Source organism: Gobio gobio, assembly GCF_949357685.1.
Source record: "Gobio gobio genome assembly, chromosome: 19".
In the NCBI taxonomy this organism is placed as follows: domain Eukaryota; kingdom Metazoa; phylum Chordata; class Actinopteri; order Cypriniformes; family Gobionidae; genus Gobio; species Gobio gobio.
Genome location: NC_137112.1, coordinates 23953402 through 23961499, shown reverse-complemented (window position 1 = coordinate 23961499; position 8098 = coordinate 23953402).

The window sequence follows — 8098 nt, the reverse complement described above, 5'->3', positions numbered from 1 at the left end:
AGCAACAAGACCACGCCCCCTATTTTGCGTATTCTTGTGGGCGGAGGTTAGTCAACAAACTGTTCAATTGACGTCATTAAAGCAGGAAGTACAAGGATGTAGTCCAAACCGGCCGTTCGCTGTAAGCTTTGAAAGGGAACTTCTGTTAAATAAAATATCTCGCTTGGCATTGAACTTTGAGCTTTATAATTTTACAGTTATTATTTATGCTCTAACAGCAACATTACACACTAACTAAAGTTTGAAAAATGGGATCACGAAGAACAGGACCTTTAAGTAAATAAATGTCATGCGTAAATGAAAAAATTAAGTTATGAGGAAATTATACGTTTAATTATTCCAGCTGTTGTGAGGAAAGGCTATAAATGATCCACCACCTGCAGCATCCTCACATGCGATAGCCTACTAGCCGGACTCCTCCTTCATACAGACGAGACATAATGACGCAAAGAATTTCCTGCGGAAATCCACCAGTACCACTCAAATTATAACACATTATTACAAGCTTAACGTTGTGAATCGGGCTAAGGTAAGGAGATAGTTTTGAACACTGGCTGGTTATGTACTTGCTCAAAATTTGATTTTGGATCATTTTTAACCAAAAAAAAAGTGACAGACTGCAGCTTTAAATTGATCTGATCATTGATCACTTTTTACAGTGTAGATACAATTATTTGACGTACATAACCTAAAGTAACCATTTCTCTAGTTTCATTTTGATACCTTCAAACCTTCAAATGCTAAAACAGTTAGCTATGTTACAGCTGTTTGGGGAGGGGATAGTTTTAACAGTTCGTTAAAAAGTTACAAACAACCCATTATGATGATTCCAATGAGTCCAATTATCAATAACATCCTCTGTTGAGGCAAAGTTTAAAGTTCTAAAAAATTCAATATAATGTTTTTTTTTGTCACTTTAAATCATTCAATAAAGTTCTTGCATAAATTAGATCTACAGCACATGACCTCTCATTGTTACATCTATCCCCAGCTAGTGTTACAACTCACTCCAGTAGGTGTAGGCTGTAACTACGTAACTCTTTGTATTTGACAATAATTCACATAATCTGTGATTGTGCAGTACATGTCCAAGTGAGTTATATTTGTGGTAGACAAATGTGACTGTGTATCTAAGTTGGAGAAATCTTGCACAAACACCCACTAAGTTACTGATGCTCAAACAAAAAGTGTTATCTCCCCTACTCAAGGCTTATCTCAATCACATTTTTACACGGCCTTGTCTCTGTCTCAGACTAAGAGCCAGGACTTGGGATTTATCTCAAGACCACAAATGGGGGGATGTCAAATCATTGTCTGATTTATTTGTTAACATCATTACTGTGATTGGATGTAACAACTTCCTGCAATCAATGGATTATTGCTTAAATATAAGACCTTTATCAGGAAGTAGATGTGGATCTTTCAGATGAATTTGTGGAGTGCTGGTCTGGTCTTGTCTTGGTCTCAACCACTCAAAGTCTTGTCTTGGTCTCAAATCACTCTGGTCTTGGTCTTGACATGGTCTCCGTTTAGGTGGTCTTGACTACAATACTACACATCAGCTTCGGCTAAGAAGTGACTGGGATCGATTTGGGTCGTGTAAAGATCTTGGGACCCAAGAAGACCTCTACCATTTAACCTTGACCATATATTTCTGATATGGGGCTTCTGTGAGGATGACATTTACAAAGTTGTGTAAGTTAGAAACATGGCTGCTATCACTTACAGCTATCACTTGTTGTGCTGTTTAGTATGAGCCACTGTAGTATATAAATGGTATTGACAGTTGTCTACACTGTAAACCCGAGTAAGTTAGCAAAACTCAAACAAATTTAGGCAATCAGTTGCCTCATTTTTTAAGTTAAGAAATGTAATGTTTAAGTGAGCAGAACTTGCAGATTTACATTTGAATTGCTCTAAACTTGAGATATTTGAGTAAGCTAATTCATACATTGAACTTAAAAATATCATGTAATCTCAAACTTTTAGTGGTGGAAACCTGACTAGCTTTAACTAGATAATTCAATAAATGCTAACTTGCTAATTGGTTACACAATGCATTGGTAGCATTAGCATAGCATAGCAGTTGCTGAATGAGGACAGCAATATAGAACATTTAACATATATCTGTTCTCAAACTAAGCTCATGCTCCACTCGTCGTCATGATGGTAACCAACATAACAGAAACTCTTCTAAACTAGCATAGCAAAACATTAAACACGACTACATCTCCCACTTAACGTTAATCTTGCACAGAAAAACCAAACATAATATAACACTTAATTTTGGCATTTATTGTCCCTTTTTAGTGGCAAAACATGCTGAAATAGAAATCCCAGCCAAGTTTCGGCTCAATTTAAAGGGATAGTTCACCCAAAAATGAAAATTCTGTCATCATTTACTCACCCTCAAGTTGTTCTCTGAGTTTCTTTGTTCTGCTGAACACAAAATAAGATATTTAGAAGAATGTTTGTGACCAAGCAGCAACCATTGACTACCATAGTAGGGGGAAAAAAACTATACGGTAGTCAATAGTTGCTCTCTCTGCTTTGTTACAAACATTCTACTAAATATCTTCTTTTGTGTTCAGCAGAACAAAGAAACTCATACAGGTTTGGAACAACTTGAGGGTGAGTAAATGATGACAGAATGTTCATTTTTGGGTGAACTATCCCTTTAAGTTAGTCTAAATTAAATGAAACAAGTTCATTAAACTCAAAACAATGAAACAATTCAAATTACTTCAAATGTGTCCGTTTTGAGAACTCAAAAGAAAAAGAAAGTTCTAAATACTCATAAAAGTTCATTTGTTTGAACTAATTTGTTTAATTTGAGTTGGCTCTACCCAAACCAATTAATTATTTTGTGTTTTTACAGTGTATACTATAGTATTCATACAGTCAAGAATTTAGAGAAGGCAGCCTCATGACTTGAAAGATAAACTTTAATGTGCCATTTTACAATTGATGTAAATCATCTTTATTAGCATAATTGAATGGGTTAATAGCACATTAATAAGTATATTACAACAACACACGTTAAGATACTGGGATCAGCTTATTTAATTGATTATCTGGTAAGCTGTTTCATTAAGTAATGCTAATATCCAGCACTTACCGTAGTTAGCATATCATGACAATGGTATCAAACTCAACAAAATGTAACTATACAATGTAACAAAGTATATAGTATCACCTCAGAAGGAAATCAACATCCAGCTAAGATTTAATCTGCTGTTGTCTGTGTAGTTCAAAAGTGTCTCTCTGTTGAAGCAAGCGGTTTAAGATTTGACCAGCTTCATCAAAAAATTGTTCTATCTTTCCAATATTCTGTGCAGATAAAATTCGGGCCACTACAGCAGTGGCAATAGCCTGTGATTGGCAGGTGTTGTGGACCACACGGTGTCTAACCTTCTTACCAGGTTCAACGATTAAGAATCCTGCCTTTACCGGAGGACCTTGCGTGGTGGACCGCTCTCTTACGTACTGCCTCAAGTACGCGGTGTAGATCTGAATTAACCTCGCCAAGCCCGTTCGGTACGACAAACGCAGCGATTCGGCTGTCCCTTTAGGGACAGACGCCAAGCGTATCCCATGAATTCTCATGTGCAGGTGGATCGCCGCTCCATTGATCCACTGCTTAATCCTATTCGTGTTCAGCTGATGATCCAAAGTCATGCTCTCATAGAGCTCGATCAGAGCGTATTTCAAGTTCTGGTCATAGAGCTCGGTTATTTCTCCCATTTCCTCGATGTTATTGGCCCTCTTAGACACCAATTTGAGGTACTCACTCGCAATGCTGCCAATTTCCGAAGAGTTATCTGATCCGAAAGCCTTCTTAAATGGGTCTGTAGTCACACCATCTGTCTGACCGACAACGCCGGACACAATAGCTTCAAGCAGGAAAGATAAAGCAAGCGCCACAACTCCGACACCTCCGTAAGATACATTAGTGCTCTGTCCGAAAATAGAGGTCAGGTTGGTGTCTAAAGCCGCCAGTTGGTCTGTGGTCAGGCTCTGCTGGACGGCCGCATACTGCAAGTTGAGCGCAGTGCTGGAATTGAGGGACAGTAGATTTGCCACCGTCCCATCAAGAGTGATGTCAGGGAGGATCCCACTGTCCTGGGCCACCCTGTAAATACTGTCTATAGTTGCTGGAGTTGGGGTGCAGGGATGATTTCCCATGTTTAAAATGTTTTAATCTGGTCTTCTTAGTAGGTCAAACATGAAGAGACACTTGTGCAGTGGAAATGAGACCAGATGTTTTGAAATGGCTGAAAAAGGACAGTGCCAAAGTACACATTTAATCCGTACAAAAGCAAACAATGTGTCAAGTCAGGTTAAACATTAACATAGATTCGATTAAGAGATGTGAATCTGGTAACTTTACCAAAAGATCCAACAATAAAGAGAATATTTGGATTTTTAAGCTATTTTTGTAAGCCAGTAAAGGTTTTTCCAATGTGGGACATGTGTGTATTTCTCTTTCATGGAGTACATGGGCCTATGTTTAAAAAAAAGAGGTAAGATCAGTAATGTACGGAGCCTCGCACAGTAGCTATGGGGTGGCCATGGGTGGCCAGTGCCACCCCTGTTTGAAGCTTGGCCACCCCTCTGGCCACCCCTGATGTGCAAGCTGAAAAGCACTTTTCACAATGACAAAGAGGTGACTTTTACTTCGCCGCTCTGACACAAACAGTCTGCGCTATTCTGAACAGCTCGATGATTAATGATTTTATTGGTCATGTCAATCACAGTACTGACCAAACACTGATCCCTAAACCTACCCGTCACTGTAACCTTAACCAATGAAATAAGCTGCAGGGCGGGGTTTCTGGTGAAGTGGTTTAGCACTGTGGTTTGTGCACAGACCTCCAGTAGAAGCGAGCGGTAATATTTCAAGTTCAGCATGAGTGAGCAACCAAAGAGCATACGGTGATGATCAAGTTAGGAAAGACTATGTTATTTACCTTTTTTTTAATTTGTAATTTTTTTTTATTTACCCAAGTTTTTCCTGCCCTTTTGGGAAAGTTTGTTAAAGTTGAGGTAATGCGAATGTTTCCTTTAGCAGAAACAAATTTATGCATCGCCGACATCGAACACGCCCCCCCCCCCCCCCCCCCCTTGCTATAGTGTTCCTTACAACTTACCAAATATCCAGAGATGCACCCAGGAATCCTGTTTTCCTGACGTTTATATTAGCCTGATTTCGATACAAAAATATTTTCAAGAATACAAAACAAAAGTATTCAAATTCCGAATATGTCATAGGCCTGTTAATAACATTTTGATCGCCTAGACAGCACGCAAAGAGCGCTCCCTTTATAATCACTAAAAGCTGTCACTCATTCAATGAACGTGATCTCACAAAGTTCTGTTATATTAATCAGTGAAGCTGAAATATGTCTACACTTAGAGAGTATTAGCTCATGTGCAGAACTCGGCACTGGACAAAAACTCCAGCGGTGAGTGGATTCTAACTTCAACACCTCTGATTGGCCATTGCAAGGCTATAGTTTCTTTTTTTTTTTTTACAAACTTCTATGTTGTTTCAATTTTGTAACTTTTCTATTTTTGTAATGTTACTTAATATCTGTTTTCTTAGGGCAAATTTTTGGTTAGCAAAGGACAATAAGCATAACACTTTTAAAATCACCCGGTCTTACCTGGCCACCCCTGAAAAAACGTTCTGGCTACGCCCCTGCACAGGACATGGAAAAAACAAGATATTGTGGCCACAAATTAAGAATGAATTCCCATGATTTATTCATTTGTTCCCTCGTTAGGTAAAATGTGGCCACATTGTGCAAATTAATTCCCTTGTAGCCATGATTTAACTAAATTAAAACAAGGGACCAAATGAATAAACCATGGCCACAAATAAATAATTAACAAATTTGTAATTCATACAATATTTTTTTCTGCATGCCATGTCACGGGCTCCATAATGACATGAATATGTTAATCATTTTAATGTTTCTTGAGGTTCACTTAAAATGTTAGACTTTTTTTGCAACACACAAAAACAAAACAAATATATAGCGAAGAAATTATTATTTTCAACCCTCATTCTGTAACAATCCATTTTTAAGATGCGGCTCCTCTAAGGCTAGTCAATAAACAACCATTTTTATGATTCACTGCATAGGAAAAACTATTAAAGCACACTATTGCGCATGAGTGTTTTGAAAACATTAACATTGTAAAACTGTCATTTACAGACAAAGCATTATCAAGTTGTTTACCGGCAGTTTGCGATCTTGCTGCTGTCATAGTACCCCTGTAAGGGTATATGTTTATTAGTAAATGCTTCACAATCATAGCTTTATTGAGAATGAATGTGGCAATAAAACAACTATTATTACACACACAACAAATGCATCAGTTCACTTATTTAAACACTTTCTCCAATCAATGCGCTTCATGAAGTTTCATGGAGTAAAATTAACTGAGTACGTTCTTGAGGTAGTATGCATGCTACGTTAAAACATTTACACTCCCCGAATTCACAAGTTTGGGTCTCATTTAAACACATATAACAATATAATCGCACATTTACCTTCTATAAAGCACACAGAATAAACCCGACTGTTTACATTTAATCACCTCACACATTTTGTGTCGTACGGTGTGCGCGCCAACCACATGCTTTTTTAGCTGATAGCTTTATATTGTATTCAACCCACAAGTTGCAATTTACAACACATAATAGTTAGCAGAATGCATTTACAAACAATATTATACATTTGTGTGCAAATGTGTGTTTTAGATACCTGCATGTTTATCAGTAAATATCAAGCGGTAACCTCCTGCAGTCTCTTTTCAAGCCAACACAGAAGTGACTTAAACTGCAATTCATCGATTGGCCGCTAGAGACAAGCTCTAAAAGGGAGTCAAATCTGTATCTGCCCCATGTTAAAATGCACAAATTGACAGCGAAAATTTTTTTTTTTACAGCCTGGTACAAAAAGTGGTTTTGGTCTATAACCTACAGCTAATTTTGCCCTTCATGACAACTGTGAGGGGGGTGATTTTTTTTTATATCTCATCCGTTTAAATTATAGTAAGCCTGGTACCCTAACCCTTCTGTTTCTCAAATGAGAGACTGTAATGTTCTTTTGTTGTTGTGCATCTGGGCCGCACTTCTCTATGTCCTGGTTAAATCCAGTTTTCTTTCTTCTTACAAAACAGTAGAGCACACTCACAGTGGATGTGGACATCTTGTTTATCACATTGACTTGAATGGGATAATCTTGTATTTTATGGAATATAGTTAATAAAAAAACATGTATTTAAATATTTTAGTTGCATGTTGATATTCCATTCTTTGTTATCAACAATATTACATGACGTCAGGGTTTTCCAGACTGGGGTTCAGCAGGGGGTTCGTGAGTTTAATGAAAAGCTATTAAATAATTAAATCATAAAAACATTATATATATTTTTTAACATTAGGCTATATACAGCACATAAAAAAATTAAACATGAATAAAAAAATAAATAAAACAAATACATTTGTGTACCATGTCTTAACTGACATCAGAAAACTATGAGCTTAATTTTGTTATTGACCTAACTTATTAACTTAAAATCTAAGAGCTTAGTAAAGGTCAAAGAGGTTCAGCTGACAAAAAGGTTGGGAAACCCCTACATTACATATATACACTGATCAGGCATAACATTATGACCTAACATTGTGTTGGTCCCTCTTTTGCCTCTGACCCGTCGAGGCATGGACTCCACTAGACCCCTGAAGGTATGCTGTGGTATATGGCACCAAGATGTTAGCAGCAGATCCTTTAAGTTCTGTAAATTGCGAGGTGGGGCCTCTATGGATTGGACTTGTTTGTTCAGCACATCCCACAGATGCTCGATTGGATTGAGATCTGGGGAATTTGGAGGCCAACACTTCAAACTCGTTGTACTCCTCAAACCATTCCTGAACCATTTTTGCTTTGTGGAAGGGCGCATTATCCTGCTGAAAGAGGCCACAGCCACAAGAGAATACCGTTTCCAGAAAAGGTTGTACATGTTCTGCAACAATGCTTAGGTTAGATGGTACGTGTCAAAGAAACATCCACATGGATGGCAGCACCCA